This window comes from Marmota flaviventris, chromosome 1 (assembly GCF_047511675.1).
Source record: "Marmota flaviventris isolate mMarFla1 chromosome 1, mMarFla1.hap1, whole genome shotgun sequence".
Lineage (NCBI taxonomy): Eukaryota > Metazoa > Chordata > Mammalia > Rodentia > Sciuridae > Marmota > Marmota flaviventris.
Window position 1 is genome coordinate 87994212 of NC_092498.1, and position 12759 is coordinate 88006970.

The following is a 12759-nucleotide window of genomic DNA, read 5'->3' on the forward strand; positions in this document are numbered from 1 at the left end:
GCCATATATCACCTTAAATGGCTGAATAACATATTTTTAAAGCATATTTTTAAGTGAATGCCTGAGCTTACAGGAAACTAAGAGAACTAAGGCCAAACAACTAAAATAGCAGGAACCTAGAGAAAGAGTACATTTCCTGAAGGTATCTGCCAGGTGCTGGTGGCCTTGAGCTTTGGCTTTACTCTCAGTGCTTGTATAATTTGTCCTCTATGCCAGACTACTTATTAAGGGACACAGGTGGTACTGTTAACAATGCAGTCACAGGTCAGTAATGACATTTCAGTCAATGATGGACTGCATGTACAGCAGTGGTCCCATAGATAAGGCTGAAAGATTCCTACGGCTTAGTGACATCTTAGCCATCACAAGGTCGTAGCACAACTCTCACAGTAGTGGTGATGCTACAGTCAACAAACCCACTTTGCTTTCAGTTATGTAAAAGTATAGCACATATAATTACAAATGCACATAATGCCCAATATGATCATAAATAACCATGTTACTGGTTTAGGTACTTACTATACTATACTTTTTTTTGGTACTGGGAATTGAACTCAGGGGCACTTAACCACTGACCCACATCCCCAGCACCCTTCCCCCCCCCCCTTTTTTTTTAAAATTTGTAGTTACAGATGAACAGAATGTCTTTTTTTGTTTGTTTTATTTTTATATGGTGCTAAGGATCAAACCCAGTGCCTCAGCCATGCTAGGCAAGTGCTCTGCCACTAAACTATAGCCCCAGCCCTTTCTTATCTTTTATTTAGAGACAGGGTCTCACTGAGTTGCTTAGGGCTTCACTTTTGCTGAAGCTAGCTTTGAACTCACCATCCTCCTGCCTCAGCCTCCTGAGCCTCTGGGATTCCAGGCATGTAGCACCACACCAAGCTTATAATTTACTTTATGATCATTATTTTAGAGTGTAATCCTTCTAGTTATAACAACAACAACAACAAAAGGTTTGGTGTGAGCAGCATGCCACGTTAGGCTGGCAGCAGCCTCCTGCATCTCGATTTACTGCGTCTCTTGATGGTGTCAAGAGGCCACAAGTGACTGGTCTAGACCCTCCAAGTTGAAGAACACTCTACGCTGTTCCGCAACGAGAGTGCCTAATGCTATATTTCTCACTGCCTGTCCCCACTGTTAAGCAGCCCATGACTGTACATAGGCAGTGGTACTTCTTCTTTGGGTGTGGGAACCCACAAAAGAACATGGCTTAATTCCTAGAAATGATGAATGATGTACAAAACTGTAACATTTCTTGAACTCCTGAGAGAGTTAAAGTCACAAAGCAACCAGGAAACAGAGTGTTAAAGAGGAAAAAGCAGTCCCAGCAAGATTCTAGATACTGAAGCATTCATTTCACTTTTGGTAGAGACGAGAAGAGGGACTCCCAAGGCAGAAAGTAGACACAACCTCAAGCTCCTCCCCACGCTCTTCACTAGGTGCCCTTGATAAAGACCAGATGGGTCACAAGGCTGGAGAGAGCCCCCTTTGGTAGCACAGAATGGAGAAAGAGGTCGCAGCCACTGTGCCAAGGTCTTAAGCTGTCAAGAAATTTTCGGGAAATGCTTTGGTCCTTAACTGCTGAGAAAGGGTAGATGCAAAGCCACTTGCCTTTGGGAGGAGGACAGCAAATTCTTCTTCTCATGTTATAGTATTCAAGCAAAGGTCTGATGCTTCTCAGAGGAAGGACAGAAGCAAAAGCCATGTATGTACCTCTAGGGAGAAAATACAACCCTTTTAGGCCAGGATTGCTAACATCAATTGAGAGAAAAAAGAAATCTGCTGCTTGTGGGGAAGGGGCAATGAGCTCATTCAGAGATGGGGACCCACTTGCATAGTCCACCTGACCAGTTGCTAGGGCACCCAGCAGCCTGCAGCAGGGGTGGGAGAGGTTTTGAAAGGAGCAAAAAGGCAGAGCCCAGCATGAGATTGAACAGTGAGAAAGAATCAAGAGCAAGATAAAGAAATAATAGGCTGTGAAAAATTATCTGATAGACCTGAAAAAATAACCAAATGAAATTATAGGGATGGAAAAATATTAAAATTATATTCAGTCTAGTTGCTAAGTAGCAGATTCAATTGGTAGAGAACCAGCAGGAGAAAGAATTAGTGTAGTGGAAGATAAATGGCCCACGGTAGAGCTCAGAGAGAGATATAAATTGAGAATATGAAAAGAAGGTGGAAACATTGAAAGAGAAGGTCCACTTTACTGTGGTTTCAAGGGAAAATAGGCAGTGGTCAAAGAGACAATGGCTATTTCCCCAAATTGGAATTAGAGTCAAGAAGGCCAGTGATTCCTGAGCAAATAGTCACAGCTAGACACACTGTAGGAAAATGTGGGATTTCCCAATTGAGAGGGGGGGGAGAAACTCCTAAAAGCAATAAAAACGAAAAGATTTCCAAAAAGGAATAATATCTTTAAGGTGCTAAAGGAAATTAACTATTGACTTGAATTCTGTGCATCTAATCTTGGTTCCAAATGGAAGACAAAATAAAGACATTTACAGGCAAAAATTGAAAGGGATTACTAAGAGGGGCTGGGTTGTGGCTCAGTGGTAGAGCACTTGCTTAGCATGCGTGAGGCACTGGGTTTGATCCTCAGCACCACATAAAAAAGTAAATAAATAAAATAAAGTTATAAAAATACATATTAGAACAAAAAGAAAGGGATTACTAAGAAATCCTCATAAACAAACCTAAGAAGAACATTCTCTAGGAGGCTGGGAATGTAGGTCAGTGCTGGAACATTACCTAGTGTGAAGTTCTGGGTTCCATCCTCAGAGTCACAAGGAAAAAAAATCTTTAGGAAGAAAAACACCAATATAGAAAGAAGATTTAAGTTACACACACAAAAATTTTTTTTGATAGTAAATAAATAAATGGAACTTCTGTTTAAACCTAAACAATAATAATTAGTAATGTCTAATTTCTGATGTTTCAAAAAAAAAGATTAACCTGAAATATGAGAAGAAAGAGCATATAAATAGGAAGCCAGATAAAGTAAAGGCAAAGCAATGCTCTGTACTTTGACTGTTGGTCAAAAAGGGAAGGATACAGATTGATATTAGGCTTTGTTAAACTGTGTGTATGTTAAAATGTCTGATTTTTAATAAAACAGTTTTTACAAGCTCCCAGTGAATACAGAGAAAAAGTGACAAATAAAATTCATTTAATGGAAAACACAGCAAGAAAGGGAGGAAAGCATGGGAAGGAGAGAGAAATGTAAAATAATTATTTCCTTAAGGTCAAACTATATTTAGTTCAGTGAACATTGTTTTCTAGTGCAGAGATACCAGGATAATATATTCACTGGGAAAAATTCCTGTCCAATATTCAAGTTGCTTAAAGTTATTCATATCCATATAGGACATCTTATTCTTTTTAATTTACATTCTCTCTCTCCCCTTATTTCCTGTGTCTCTCTGCCTTCACCCATCTATCTATCTATGCAGGTTGAGTATCTCTAATATGAAAATCCAAAGTTCAAAATGCTCCCAAATCCAAAACTTTTCAACAACAACATGAAGTCACAAGAATGGAAAAGTCCATACCTGCACTCATGAGACAGGTCTCAGTCAAGTGCAGGTATACTAGAGATATTGTATAAAATTGCCTTCCAGCTAATGCGCTTAAGGTGTATTTGAAGCAGCAATAAATTTTGTATTTAGACTTTAGTCCCATCCCCAAGATGGGATATCTCATTATGTATATGCAAATATTATAAATTCTGAAACATCTCTGATCCCAAATATTACAGGTGAGGCATACTCAACCAGTATAATCCATCCATCCATCCATCCACCTATCCGTGTGTCCATCCATTTTTCCCTCTATCTTTTCCCAATTTTTTTTCTTCCACACATCTGATCTTGTACCCACCTCTATATCCATTTATTCCTTCATTTATTCATCTTTATAACCAATTCTTTATGCCCAGAGAAGATCTCTTTCAAAGCATCACTACTTGACATCTCCTAGGATATTTAATAGGTATCTCAAGACTGCACACATTCAAAACACAACCTCTGATTACACACCTACATCCGGTCCATACCTTTTCAAGCCTCACCATCATAGCAAATAGTACCACCAACCACTCTACTACTTAGCCAAAAACGTGGGAGTCATCTGATGATTCTTTCTCTCAAACTTCACATTCCAACCATCAATGAATATTCTCAGTTGTGTTAGTCAGTTTTTCATTGCTACAACAAATACCTGAGAAAAACAACATACAGAAGCAAAGTTTTATTTTGGCTCACAGTTTCTCATTATGTATATGGCTCACAGTTTAAGTGGTCTCAGTTTGTGGCTCCTAAGGTGAAGCAGAACATTATGGCAGAAAAAGAGTGGCAGATGGGCTGGGGTTGTGGCTCAGTGGTAGAGTGTTCGCCTAGTGAGGCCCTAGGTTCCATTCTCAGCACCACATAAAAATAAACAAATAAAATAAAGGTATTGTGTCCAACTACAATTTAAAAAAAGAAAAAAAGAAAGGAGTGGCAGAGGAAATCTGCTCATCTCATGGTAGTCTAGAAAAGTAGGGGAAGGTGAAGAGAGAGAAAAGGGGCCAGAGACAAGATATATAGTCTCCATGAGTACAACCCCAGTGGCCTACTTCCTGGAACCATGCCCCACCTGCTTACAGTTGTTACTGAAGTGGCACCCCCTTTCTCCACAGAAAAGACTTAACTGGGCTTCTCTAGAAATCTTCACTCAGACTTATTTTAAGACTGTCAGCAAAAGAGTCTCAGCAAAAGAGTTCAATGTAGATAACTTCCTATTTTCGTGTCGCCCTGTTTTACTTGGCCACTGGCGGAGAAGATACCAGCACTCCAGGTGCTGGACACCCCTTTACTAGTTTTTCACAAACATATGCAGTACAGTACTTTGAAGAAATGTACAAACAAGGCCTCCGGCCTTGAGCTGGGGCTTCCCAGAGATGTCTACATTTTTAAGATAAGTTACCAACTGGGCTCCATGGTAACAGCTGTCAGGGGGAGCAAAAACAGGGAAGAAGCTCTCCCCTTCTCAGGTGTTGTCCTTGAAGGGTTAACTTGCTCAAAGAAAAAGTGAAAGAAAAAGCTGCTTCTATGTGAACTTCTGCAGACATTGAACTTCTGAGCCCCTCCCCTTACACACTGGATATAAAATTCTGAAACTCCCTGAGCTCGAGGTTCAGGGGATTAATTGATTACAGCAAAAGCTGTGCCCTCTGAACCTGGCTGCAGCCAAATGAAACTGTTTCCTGCTATCTTCGGTGCCTTGCCTCATTTGTCCCTACAACATTACCACCTCCCAGTAGCCCATTCAGCTAATGGATTATACACTGATAAGGTCAGAGCCTTTGTGATTCAATCACTTCCAAAAGTCCTCACCTCTAAACATGGTTGCATTTGGAACCAAGTCTTCCAACACAGAGTCTTTGGGGATACTTCTTATCCAAACTATAATACAGAGTTCTATCTTCAAATTCGATCTCAAGTCTGTGTTTCACCATCTCCATTGCTGCTGTCCACACCATCAGAGTGGTGTCCTGGCCCCAGAAAGGAAATAACTTCCTCAATGTGCTCTTACCATCCCTTCTCACAGCAGTCAGAATCATCTTTTCAGTATGGATCACAGCATATCAACATCCCATTCCTAAAAGCTCTGTGGTTTCCCATTGTGCCTAGAAATAAATAGAAAATCTCCAGTGTGATCTAGATGGCTGTCAGGATCGAGTGTCTTCTCAGCCCTCTGACCTGATCTTCCTCTACTCATTGGTCCCCTTATTTTGCTCCAGCTCCACTGTCCTTCCTGTTCCTCCAAACATGCCCAACTCTGCCAGGCCTGTGGGATTAGCTCATCACTGAAATGTTACCTCCTCAGAAAGATTGCTGAGCACTTTGTTTTATGTTCATCCGAACATTCATTTCTCCACATTTTAACCTTTTTTAGAAGAAGAAGTTAATTGTGTCTTCTATAAATACATTTAATCTCTTGAGGGCAGGAACTTTGTTTGCCAGGGGTCTGTAGATGTGCCCGGTGCATAGCAGGGGTTCGGTTATTATTTGATGAATGGTTGCTTGGCATGAATGGATTCCACAACTTAAGGTGGAATTCCTTTATTTATGATAATCAAATAACCTATCCAGGATGACACCTATCAGAGCTAATGAGAATTTTCACCTCCTGGGTCATGACTTAGGGTCTCCTTAGGGTTGTAGAGGACCCAGATGTTTTTCATGGTATCAGAGAGTAGGACCTGGTCTTCCAATCTTGTGCCGCCATGTTTACAGACCTTGTGGTGCCTTTGAAAGCAGCACTTTCTTTTATTTACTTATTTATTTTTGCTCAGCTTAGGCAGGAGGTTCATTCCAGGTAGGTCACTCTGCCATCCGAGAGAATCCTCAGAAGGGTCTAGGCCCTCCGAGACCACTGTATGAGAATGGGCATGGGTTGCCATTCTGAAGATCCATCTCTTACTCCAGCAATTTGTGAGGAAGTTTGCCCTCTTCATTCTCTACAAAGATCAATTCTGCTTCCTCCCACCCAGGTCAGCCTCCTGCCGTCAGCCCTGATACAGAAAGGAGTGCTTCAAAGGGAAATTTTAGGCTTGGGTTTTGCAGTGTGAGAGTTTTTGTCTACCCTTGGATGCCAAAGGACCCAAGAATCCAGAATCAACTCAAAGTCTTTGTGAAGTGGGAAGGAAAAATTCTTCTCAGACTTATCCTATGTCTTTCTCGGTAACAAGAACAAGACAGACATTATAGCTTAACAGACTCCCTTAATATATATTCTTTGTCAAATAGAATTATGATGATGTATGTAAATAATCTTCTAAGTAGAGTGTCCACCAACAATTACCCCATATTTATTCTCTAATTATAGAATACTTAATGGTTATTTTATATTATATAAACGCAAAGCACAGTTAAGAACTGGATTTTTGTGGAGGCTGTGTAATGCTCATTATTTTCATTTTTTTAATACTTTGCAAAATGTTCAATGATTTAGTGTCCTTGAAGATTTATTTATTATCCCCAGTAAATTAATTAGGTCTTAGTTACTTAATCTAGTCACTCTCTTATTTTGAAAGCATTAAAATAACACATTGCTAAGCAGTGATTGATCTTCTGTTTTTTGTCTTATATTTTCAATTTATAATTTTTCCCTTGCAGATGGTGGAAACACCACTGAAAATTAAGACATCTCTTCATTAATGATATAGATAATTTCATTTCAAGCATTCACAAATTGTTGTTACATGTGTTCTCTTCTGAATAGTCCAGTCTGTTACAAAGGGGTTTATTGTTTTAAAATATCATGATATTTATCATGAATAAACTAAAAATATTTTTTTAAAGTGATAAAGAGCCAATAGCATTAATTTATAAAAAAGCCACATAAACTGATAGAAGAAAAACTTAATCTCTATTTAGCATATTAAGTTAAGGCAAATAATAAGCAAGTAAAGATATTTCTGCCACAAATTTGGCTGACCAAAATAATCATTATTACTATATATATAAAGAGTCTTTATCAACTAATAAGAAGAATACTGATATACCGCTTAGAGTCCATAATTAAGAACTCAGGCTCTGAAATTAGACAAAGCTGGGTTAATTTGTAACCCAGAGACAATAAAAATGACTGCTTACCATGTAACTGAAAAGAGTAAGTAAGAGCATACGTTAACAACTCTTGGTGCAATTACAGGGTTTCAGTACTTATTATTTTGGCAAAAGATATAAATTGGCAATTTGCAAAGAAGAAATAAAAATGATTAATAGATATGAGCAAAAAGTATAATGTTACCAGTTATCACATGTATCCAGATTAATAGAGCAACAGGATCCTATTACGAGGATATTTTTTCCTAGTAAATTTGAATTTAAAAATATATTCTAATTCTCACTTTGATGCATATATGTTGAGACCTAGAATGAATACAAACTGAATCCATTTTTCCAGAAGGCAGTTTGGCAGTTTGAATTTGGCCTCCTGAGAGTATCCTTTATGTAGAATACATTGCATTTGGTGCCCTCTAGAGTTGTGCAGTTGGGGCCCTGCCAATGATGGGTTCAGTCTACAGCAATCAAACCCAAGAAAATGAACAGAAAAGCACATGTAGATTTATGTGCAAGGATTTTTCTCCCAGTGTAATTCACAAGAAGCAAAAGCTGTGACCGTCTCAAATTTCAATCAATAGAGTAATAATAAAATAAAATATTATAGATTCATATGATGGGATTTTATATAGCCATTAAAATCCTGTTAAGAACACGCAATGGCAGGGGGAAATATTCAAACAAATTCATTCCAAAACAAAAGTAGCTTTATTATCATCTCCAGTTAGAAAAGTAAAATATGCTCACTCGAAAATTTTTACAATGTAAGACAGTTAAATAAAGTAGATGCTAATAATTTTAACACAACAAGACACTTTTGATACAAGTCCTAAAAAAGTTTTTTTCTGCGTGAATGATCATATTCCCACAAAATGTGAACTGCCAAAAGCAGACTGCTGAACGGCTAATTCCCACTGGGGAGGAAGACAACAGAAGTGTTAAAGTACCTATTCATGGTAGTGAAAGTACGGATAAGTTTTTTTCTTTCACTTATCTCTTTTTTTACCTCTAACATGTCCACAGGAAGCATGAATTACATTATAAGAAAAAAAATTAAATAACAAATGCTGTAAATGATTTTTCTTACTTATGTTGATTTCTTTTAATGCTTTGAAGATGCCATATAAAAATAGACAATATTCCTTTTGCAAAATGAGAAATAACACTCATTAATCACTTAGCCGTCTCCCTCTTAATGAAGACATGCAAATGCATATGCAAATGAACTGAACTTCTATTATAAGGCATTGACAGGATGCTCTACAAAAGAGAAGGTAATGATAGAGTTTGAAAAATAGGAGGGCAGAGCAAGGTTAGCAGTGGTGGAAGATTTCTGTTCTGAATGCCTGAAAAGAGTTATATGAATCCTGTAGTGTTCTGTCTAACAATAATAAAATAAGATCACAAACAGCAGCAAGAAATGAAAGCTAGTCATTGTGGTATGACACATAGAATGTAACAGAATTGGGATATGGAGACCCAGATGAAAATGAAAATGTATAAAGTTGTAATATTATTCAGACTTCTCCGTAAGTCTTGCCAGATCATCATATTCAACTGCTTGACAAGTTTAGTCAATATTACCCACATCTAACCCAAGGGTATTTTTATCCAATATCACACATTTGGATCAAAACTGAAAAAACTCAATTCCACATTCAAAAATTTTGTCTATAAAATCACATACATTCACATGTCTAGAAATACAAATTGAGTAAACTGAACATCCCCCAGGATTGTTAGTGCTCAACAGAAAAATCCTTAATGTCACAAGAGGGTGTGAAGCATTAAGGTTCTTGAACATAACTGTCCCAAGGAGAATTGGAGTTAGGCTTATAGAAAATTAATTCATTGGGCAGGGCAGAAGAGAATATCAGACAGCATCCTATTGTGTTAATCCTGTTTCTGCCCTTTGGTGTGGAAAATCAGGACAGCCTGCTGCCTTTAAATGGCTTGCGAAGCCAGAACAAAGACAAACAGTTGCATTCTACAAATATTTTTGGAATTGTGCTATAGGAAAGTTTCTTGGGACAAGCAAGGGGGATTAAAAAAACTGTAAAACACCTTTGCTACCCTTCAGATTCTTTCAGCTGCACGAGGAAATCAGAGATTAAAACAACTGCAAAACATGGAAAAATTGATTAAAGTATTGAATTGGTGGCATAAACCCAGGAAGAGGAAATTAAGAGACAGTTCTCTACAAATGGGCTGCAGTGGCTATTACAATGATTGTAGACCTTGCCACGTGAAACAGGACCCATGGACTAGCAGCTTCAGCATCACCCACCAGCTTATTATGGATGCAGACCCTCACCCCCACCCCCAGTCCTCCTGAGTCAGCAGCTCTGGGGAGGAGGGAGACCTAGGAATCAATGCTAATAGCTCTCCAGGTCATACCAAAGGCTCTAGAGTTTAAGAAGAAGCACTACTCTGAAGTATAAGCATTGCAATATAAAAGGACATGATCTCTTTGTTGTTCATGATAAAGTTTTCACAACACACATCTTAAAGTTAATGATCATATATGCTACTTATAGAAAAATTATAAATGTGGAAGAATAAAAAAGGTGAAAAATATTACACTGATGTATCAATATATTGTTTATGGTTCTCTAGACAGAAGCAATGAGAGATATATAGAAAGAAGATATATGTATAGGATATATAGTGGGGATACCTAGATGTAGATAGGAAATACATGTATAGCAGATATATGCATAAGCCATACACACACACACACACACACACACACACACACATATATAGAATATATATATATACACACACATATATATGTGGTATAGATACAGATATGTAAATAGGACAGGTATATTAGAAGCCACTATCTCACAGGATTACGGAGAGGGGCCTGCTGGAGACCCAGGAGAGCTAATGGTTTAGTTCCAGCCTGAAGGCCAGCAGACTCCAACCCCAGCAAGAGTCAGTGATTTAGTTCAAATCCAAAGGTAGAAAAAAATGCCAATGACCCCTTTCAAATGCTACTAGGAAACATTTTATCTTACTCCCAAAGAGAGTCAGCTTTTTTGTTCTCTTAAGACTTTCAGTTGATTGTATGAGGCCTGTCCACATTAAGGAGGACAATCTGCTTTACTCAGGCTGTTGATGTAAATGTTAATCTCATCCAAAAACTACCTAATGAAAGGTACAGAATAATATGTGACCAAACACCTGGTCATCTCATGCCCATTTCATGCTAGCCATCTCTATAGTTTGCATCCCCCATAGATTCATGTGTTAAAGGCTTGGTCCTCGTGGAGCTGACAGGAGGTGGTGGAATCTTCAAGAAGTGAGTCCTAGTGGGAGGTTTTAGGTTACCGAGGGCATGCCTTTGAAGGGGATTGTGGGACCCTAGTATCTTCCTCTATCTCTGCTGCTTTGCCAACATGACATACATGGTTTTGCTCTGTCTCATGCTCCCACAAGATGTGCCACTACAGGCCCCCGAACAATGGGGTCATCTAATCATTGACTAAAACCTCCAAAATTACGGGCCAAAAGAAACCTTTTCTCTTTATAAGTCAATGTCTGAGGTATTTTGTTATACTATCAGAAAGCTGATTAACACACCATCACATATAAATTAACCACGGTAAATATTTTAGTTTTGTTGCCCTTTCAATGTCAGCCCTAAGGGATGGGGACTTACATGAATGAGGATAAAATCTTTGAATAGAAAGAGTCAGCTATAATACTTTTTTGCCTTTCTGCAGCTGGTACAATAGAGGATGTGGATTCTGGGTGCATTCACTTGTGATGCTGCCTCTTTTTATCCAAGCGGAGGGTTTCATTTTCATATATTCAGAACACATAAGACATTGAGGGTTTTTTACCCAAAGCAATTTTTCTAGCTGCAGTGTGAAGTATTTCTCTGGCATAAACATCACCCTTCAACCCTATCTGAGCTGAAAATCCCATATCTAATCTTCTTTCTGATTGAGAAATGATGGAGTGGATTTTCTGGGAAACATCGGCCTCCCTGACAGGCGCCTGCCTTGTGGGAGTGGTCAAGTAAATGCATATTGTTTATGCTTATTCATCCAGACATATATTTTAAAAATCATAATGTGGACTAAAATTTGAAGAAGTGTTGCCCCCAGGCTGATTGATAAATATGTGTCCTAATATTATATGCTATTTTCTTACACTATGATGTGTGTGGTTATGTTATGTCATCTCATAGAAAATCTTGACAAGTATTTGATTCCATCTCTTTCCTTTAGGATCAGAGACAGACCTAGCAAAATCATGAAGCAAATTTAGCTTTCACCATATGCAGCCAACCTCTTCAACATTGAAATATGTTCCCTAAATCCTTTCTCTTGCATCAGAGCTTCCAAGCCTTAACAGCATATTAGAATCACCTGGGAATTTTATATACATATATATTCCCTCCCCCAGAAAATGTTTCCCAGAAAATCTTCTCTCTCAAATACACACACACACACACACACACACACACACACACACACAAACTGATGTGTGGTTCCCACTCCAAAAGATTCTGCTTTGATTATTCTGAAGTGTGATCTAGACGTTGGTATTTCTAAAAGCCTTCTGGGTGATTCTAATATATACTCACAGTTGCAAACCATTGCCCTAGAACCCTTATTACTCAAAATGAGGTGACACATTTAGCTTGTTAGAAATGTAGGGAGTGTGGGCTGGCTCTGTAGCTCAGTGGCAGAGAGTTTGCCTACCATGTGTGAGGCAGCGAGTTTGATCCTTAGCACCATATAAAAATAAACAAATAAAGGCATTCTGTCCATTTACAATTATAAAAAAATTTAAAAAGAAGAAGAAGGAGGAGGAAGAGGAGAAGGAGGAGAAGAAGAAGAAAAAATAATAATGTAGGGTATGGCCAGGCAAGGTGGTACCTGGCTGTAGCAGGTACCACCTGGGAGGCTGAGGCAGGAGGATCGAAAGTTCAAAGCCAACTTTAGCAACTTAGTGAGGCCCTAAGCAACTTAGCAAGACCCTGTCTCACTAGATAGATAGATAGATAAATAAATAAATAAAATTAAAAGAACTGAGGATGTGGCTCTGTGGTTAATTATCCATGGGTTCAATCCCTGATACCAAAAAGAAGAAGAAGAAGAAGGAGGAGGAGGAGGAGGAGGAGGAGGAG